Genomic DNA, 7,840 nt, shown 5'->3' with positions numbered 1-7,840 from the left:
TTTTAGCTTTTTTAAGCATCTGTAACACAGAGTAGGTCTGAGAGTTTCCTAAAGGCACGAAGCTCACTCTTGTCTACTTGCCTTTTCCTTTGCCTCAACCAACCTCGCTTTCAACTCTTGCTTACCTGGCTAATTTCAAATTATTTTCAAGAATCAACTTTGAATGAATGTCTACCACTAGGCATTATCTCATACCTGACTCTCTGTGTCAAGACCTCTAGTGGTCCCACAATATTTCCCCTTGATCCTCACTAATAAAAGCCCTGATTTTTCTGTGTACAAATGCCTCTTGGGATAAAATGTACATTTCCTGAGCTCCTTTCAAGTCAAGGGAGGTCATGTGATGGCATTTGAATTAAAAATATGCAAGCAGACATGTCCTATGTGAGTTCTTCAAAGCTTCTTTCAGTTTAGTCCTCCCCACAAATCTTTGAATTTGGACTGGCCCCTCTTAATACCTTTACCCTTCTTGTTGGCTAGAATGCAGTCATGAAGGCTAGAGACAGAGCAGCCATAATGGGTCATGAGGCAGCAGCCAAACATGGCAGAGAAGCAGATGTTCCACCGTATCCTCTCCGTCATCTTACATGCTTTATCTCCTTAATTTTTAACAAAGTCTAACATTCTAAATCAGGCAGGGTAAGCCTGTGATGGCGCCACAAAGTGACCCAAGAGTAATTAGGTTTCCTAAACAACATAGAAATTTATTTCTCACCCCCAAAATAATTCATGATGGCAGTCCAAATCCAGGGCAAACCCTGCAGTTATTGGGTTACCCTAGGTGTACCATGGGTAAAATCCTAGAACACATTAATATGTGCCAATTTGACCAATGCAGTCACAACACACCCATTTCCAGGTTTTTCTTACCAGACCTGGGAGACAGACTAATCTCTGCTTACCATAGTACAAATGGGTCATATAGATGCACCTAACTGCAAGGGAAACTTGAAAATACAGGGTCCATGTATGTTCAGGAAGAAGGCCGGTAGATTTAGGAACCCAGCTAGCTGTGGGTTATTGTGTGATATATCCTTGATTGTGTGAATTGTGTGATATATCCTTTGACTTATTTACTTTATTTTATTTTTCTTTCACTCCGAATTTGATTGAGAACTCCACAAAGGCAGATAATTCATTCTGTTTTAGGTAGTGTACCTCCAGTGTCTAAAAGAGTACTAGATACTTAGTAGTTACTCAATTGATATCTGTTATATCAATCAATCAATCAATTAATTAATACACTGTCCAGATTTTGTCAATGTTTTGGGCACCTACATACTAGAATTTATTTATTTATTTATTATTAATTTTTATTCGAGTATAGTTGATTTACAGTGTTGTGTTAGTTTCTGCTGTCCAGCAAAGTGAATCAGTTATACATATACATGTATCCACTCTTTTTAAGATTCTATTCCCATATAGGTCATTACAGAGTATTGAGTAGAGCTCCCTGTGCTATACAATAGGTTCATATTATTATCTATTTTACATATAATAGTGTGCATACTGGAAATTAAGCATAGTAGGTTTAAGTTTCAGAGTCTAAGAAAATGGATGGACTCATAAAAGTCACTTCACACATCTTAGGTTTAGAGATATTTTCATATTATGGTCTCTTTTTTGGTTGATGCATTATGAAACTAATCCTCTTCTTTAGAACATCCTCACTTTGATAGCATTAAAATTCAGGTGCTTTGATATATCCATTATAAGCAGTCTTTTAAATTGTATTATAACCCTCTGGAAACATATTCTAATTGAATGAAAAATGTTTTATTGTATTCTTAATTTATACTATCCAGAAAAAAAATGTTTAGACATTAAACTGCTAATGCTTTGTTTCCCAGAATTGCTATTGTTATTTATTATCAGAGTAGACCCTCAGTAATTTACACTGAGAACTGAGAGGCTAACTAGAGATGACTGAATTTGGCAGATTAGTTAGTGAACAGATAAATATGAAAAACATCAACACTGCTGTATCACAAAGTGTGCTTTATTCATTATTTTGATAAGTGTAGTTTAATTATAATCATCTATGGTAATGTTTCACAGTATGCTAATAAACACATTGCCATATTTTATGAAATTAATAAAATCTTAGTGGAAAAATTGTTTGCTAAATTTGTCCCAGTTTTCGGAGAAAAGTACAAATCTATGATTTAGTATGTTTTGTATAATTCTTAGTCCAGAAAAAAATATATCTCTTACATATGATATTGTTTTAGTCATTCCTGTTGCTTATTGTCTGTAACCCCTACTAGAAAATAAGGTTCATGAGAATGATTTGCCTCATTTCACACACATTGTACATGTTATACACAGATATGTACTTAAGTATATGCTGTGTATGTATTTAACTTTTTAAATGGAAAGATTTCAAATACAAATTTGGAAGTCCTACTAAATTTGAATATACATTTTGATCTCTGTGTCTGATCTCCTATGCTTTTAGAGGCCAAAGGGGAAAATTAAATATTTATTTCTATTATTAATGATCTCTGATCACTTCTTTTTTAATGTCAAGTTACCATATTTAAAAATACTAAAAATAATAGCTAAATTATGAAAGTGCTGGTCAAAATGACCAAAAAAGTTTTGATGTTTGTTTTCCATTTTGTTTTGTTTTGTTTTGTTTTCCCTGGAGTACTACCAGTGTACCAGTAGCTTTCAGTCACACCTGATAATTCCTAGCTTAAAAAAGGATAATTGTGTTTTTATGAACTTGGATTTATTGATTGATTAGTTCAGTCAACCAATAAATATTTAAGAGATTACCATTAAGCTCTTGTTTAATATGATAAGAAAACAGAAGAAAAGAAAAGAAACATAAAACTTTGGCTTCATGGAGCTTATTTTCTAGTTTTGGAGACAGACAACAAATGACATATATAGTTAATATAATTACTGGTTATAGAGTAATATGTGATGAGATGAAAAATAAAGCAAGGAAGAAAATAAGTTGGATTGGGGACAATTTTATGAAAGGATGCCAGTGACAAATGGCCTGAAGGGAGTGAGAGAGTAGATTATGCTTCAGTCTGAAAGAAACTTCTAGCCATAGCCAAGCAAGGGTGAAAGCCCTGAGGAAGGAACCCATGGTGTGTTTGAAAAAACAGGAGGCCAGTGTTACTGGAAACTAGTGTGTAAGAAGGAAACGAGCAGGAGATGAGTCAATAAAATAACAGGAGTCAGAGTGAGAGTTATAGAACCTTATTTGTTCTTAGAATAGGCCGATTCTGAAATTTGTATAGAAATGCAAATGAACTGGAATAGCCCAACAACTTTGAAAAAAGGGATCAAGTTTGGAAGGACTTACATTATCCAATTTTAGCACTTAGTATCAAACTATAGTATTGAAGCACAGTGACAGACAAATAAATGGAACAGGGTCCAAAAATAGATTTACATGTATATGGTCAATTGATTTTCGACAAAAGTTCAAAAACAATTGAATGGATAAAGGACAGTCTTCAAAAAATAATACAAAAACAATTGGATAGTAATATGCAAAAAGAAATCCTCAGTCTATACCTCACATTACATAAACATCAGAAGCCAGGCTATTCCCCAATAAATGTAAAATATTATTATCATAATGGGCCCAATTTGGAATCTTTATTGATTTTGCTACTATGCTCCAATTGGTACAGTGGAAAAAAATAAAAGCAAAAATGCACACAATTTTATTTTACTTTTATTATTTGTTTTTATGAAGCCTGAGAGAAGCAATAGCTTCAGAAATTGAGAGCAAGGCCCTGATCATTCCAGCACACTGGCATGCAGAATAAATAGCTTCTACTGCATGGATCATACCAAAGATTATTAAGGGAATCCTTGAACCTGTAAAAGTGATTAAGCTTGAATATCAAAAGCTAGTCTCAGTTATAACTAAGACACAGTAGGGAAGATAGCTGACTGATTACATGGTCACGTAGTGGGAACTCTACTGTCATAAGAACCCAGTTATAAAAACTGACAGAAACATTTTTTTTTTAATTGTGGAAGGTGCAGCTGAGTTTGAAAAGGCAGTCAAGTTCCAAAATAAGAGAAAAGTACACTCTTGCTAAAGAATGATAGTCAGCAGTTTGAATGCAAAATTTACATGAGGTGGCAACTGAAAGCAACTCTGTGAGGTGACAAGACATCTAAACAGGTGTAAACTGTGTCACAAGCCTCCAGACTTCTTTGGCAAGCATGTTTCTGTGAGACCGTGCAGTTTTACCACCGGGACTGAAAGAGGTTGCAGGTGCCATCTTAAGTTAAAGAAAAAGACAGATGTTGGCATTTGTGAAAATAATTCTAAGGACGTATACTGCAGAGATTTTCCCTCCCATCCCCCATTCCCTCTTGCTTTTGAAAGAGGAAAAATTATACATTATGAAGACATTTATTTAACAAGTCTCTAAAGATGTTTGGATCTGTAGCACAGATTTAAAATACTTAGTGTATTGGTTTATTTTCTATTAACTGAGCAATAGGAGGAAATAATACTTGTATATTTACAGTTGGAAATCGAAAAAAAAATTTGCACCTTAGTACTCTGTAGACTCCAAATAGTCTAGGAAAACTAACATTTTTTGATTCCCTATATACATCAAAAACTCAGAAAGTACCTCTATTTTACTCACATTTCACCAGTGTCCACACTCCTTTGTAACGCTAGCAACATTTCAGCAATACTGTCATTCTTATTGAAGAACACTTCATAAAACATAATGAACATAAACATAATAATAATAATGCAAACATTAATATTTCCTGAAGTTTTCAACTTTTAAACATAAAATAATATGTATTTCAAAACCAATTTATTTCAAATACTTTCAAAGATCTAAAGTGCAATAATATAACAATCTTCTTTTGAGGTTAAAAGAATATTTGATTACATCACTTTACCATTCCCGGCCACAGTCTTCTATCAGCCAGCAAGTCACTTCCATGTTTGCTTAAAATTCTTTGGTACCTGGCTTATGGTATTCCCTATTACCTCAATTCTTACCATCATCCTGGACAACATTTAGGAATTTTAAAGTGTTTTTCTTGACCTGCATTTATCTATCTTACCTTTAAAAATTGAACTTTGAGCATCAAAGTTGGTGATGACAGTTTTCCATTTTTCTCCCTGCCTCATGTGTTATTCTTAGCCCAGCATAGTTATGGCATTAGTAGGAATTTCTTTACCTTGGCTTCTCTAGTTTATCCTTTTTATGACTTTTCCCTGGCTTTACTTTGGTCTTTATTAATCCTGGACTCTTTGGTCACTGCCTTGCTTACGCCTCATGGCCTTTGCTTCATGTTTCTCGATCACAAATAGCCCACAGATACTTTGTTCAGGATTCATTTCTCTGCATTCTCTTCTCCTATAATTGACATCCTGACATAGCTAGCACAAAATAATCACATAACCTCAAATATTGCTATTAGAAGAAATTCATTGTTTCTTATCTTATCTGAGCCTTAGAAGCTTTTGAGGAATTATTTCATATTCTCTCACTCAACTTCTTCTCTTACTCTTCACAAAGCAATTTTAAAACTTCCCCACTGTCCTCAGCTTCCTTATCCCACTAAACCATCCTCAACCTCTGTTAATAAAATTGCTACAATTTCCCAGGTATTCAATGTGTTGAACAATCTACTAAGCCCTCGACAAATATCACCTCATTTTGTCCTCTCAGTAGTCTGCTGAAGCGGTTTTATTATTATCATTGTACTGAGAGTAAACTGAAGGTGAGAATGATAAAAAGTAATGTCAAGCTTCTATAATGAATAATAGTTTAAGCTTGAATTTGATCTTGGAACTTCATGATCTTAAATGCCTCCTTCAGCAGAAAAAATCTAAACTTGCCCCTTTCTTTAGTAAGAATTGAGAATCAATTAGATGAAAACTGTCTTCTTTCCTGCATTTGCATTTTAAATGCTTTTGGTGGTTCCTGTTTTGCATTTTCTGCTGATATTGTCAAAGTTGTTCTACTTTTTGAGTTAGTGAGCACCTAATATTATCCCCTTCTGCCTACACTGATGCTTCTCTTTTGTATAATCCACTTTCTCTTCTATGGCTTCTGTAACAGGAACCATTTTTTCTTAATTGCATAAAATCTACTGTGAATCTTGAATTTTAGTTACACACATGTGCAAATTCACATACACCCAAAGGTCTACTGAATCTGCTTCAAGTAGTAGAATACTTGTGTCTAATTACCTAGTATATTCAGTAAATTCACACCTTTTTATTTGTTGTGCATAATGTAATTTCAGTTTGTAAAATTTTGTCAAGATAGTGTGTTTGAGCTATACTGAACCATATTTTATACACCACCAGGATTCTTCTTGAGGATATCTCCTTGTCTTAATATTCACATCATCTGAGCCAGGACTGCCCAATAGAACTTTCTGTAATGATAGTTATATTCTATGTCTGTGCTATTTAAATATGGTAGCTATTAGCTACATAAGGCTAGTGAGCCCTTGGAATGTGGTTAATGTGTCTGAGTCACTGAATTTTTAATTTGTTTGATTTTAATTAATTTAAGATTAAACAACCACACATCGCTAGTGGTTACATATTGGACAGCACACAGCTCAACTTTTAAGCACCAGACTTCTTACGGCTGAAAATCATTGGAACTTGAGTCGCTGTAACTTGATTCAACAGAACTAAAATTAAAAATACATTTATCAACTCTCCTTTGCATGTTCAGCATTGTGCTTACAGCTGCAAAACAAAGATGAAAGCACTGAAAATCACAGTTTCTACCTTTAAGGAACTGTGGCCAAATCCAGTCTGCCACCTGCTAGTGCAAATACAATATTGCTGGAACGTAGCCACATCCTTCCTTACATATAGTCTATGGATGCTTTTGTGCTAAAATAGCAGATTTGAGTAGTTGCAACTTAGACTGTATGGACTTCAAAGCCAAAAATATTTACTATCTGGCTTTTTACAGAGAAAGTTTGCTGGGCCTGATCTACTGGGTCACAGATATGAAAACAAGTATTTACAATAAAGTGAAACAAATTTAACAATAGAAATGGGCATACAGTGAGAAGGCATTAAGGCAGTGCATGATTGATTCTGGCTGAGTTGTTCAGGAAAAGAATCAGGGAGAAGTGATGGTTGAGTTAATTCTGATGCATGAATAGGACATTTTCAGGACAGAGGGTGGAGGCAGTGTTTGATGAATCTCTTTGTATTTAGTGAATGGAGAATAAAATAATCTTACCATTTATAAATAAATAAATAAATAAATGATAAATAAATCACATATATCTATATCTATCTATCTGTCTAAATATTCATTTTCCTCACCATGGCTATTTAATTAAAGTTGACCTTTTTAAAAAAATTCTATTTCGGACAGTGCTTAAATCTCTTAAGACTTGCATATTTACAATTACTATCATTTAATGAAAAAACAAAGTGTTTTACATTCATCTATATATTTACTAGAGTTAAAATTGAGTATTAATTTTTAATGCTCTTAATATTCAAAAGGAAGAGTTTTGAATAGCACACTATAATTGTTCTTTTACGGTGTGTGAAGGAGTACCTGAATGTAGGCACTCCATGGAAGTTATGTATTTTTATGTCATAGTCTAAAATTTGGAGAAGACCCATGGGGAGATGCTTACGACTTGGGCAGAAAAAGTGTATTATAATTTCCAGAACCTGGACTACACAGAATTTTCTAGCCTAAAACAAACATATTGAGTTCAAATTTGACGCTTAAGGGAATCCAGTGTCAACACTGGAATAGAGATTTAAATATCAGCATAGGTTAGATTTCATGCTACTTCTTTTAAAGAAAATGAAATTTCTCACAATCAGAATCATAAG

Source organism: Lagenorhynchus albirostris, chromosome 4, assembly GCF_949774975.1.
Source record: "Lagenorhynchus albirostris chromosome 4, mLagAlb1.1, whole genome shotgun sequence".
Classification (NCBI taxonomy): Eukaryota; Metazoa; Chordata; class Mammalia; order Artiodactyla; family Delphinidae; genus Lagenorhynchus; species Lagenorhynchus albirostris.
This window is presented reverse-complemented; position numbering follows the sequence as displayed.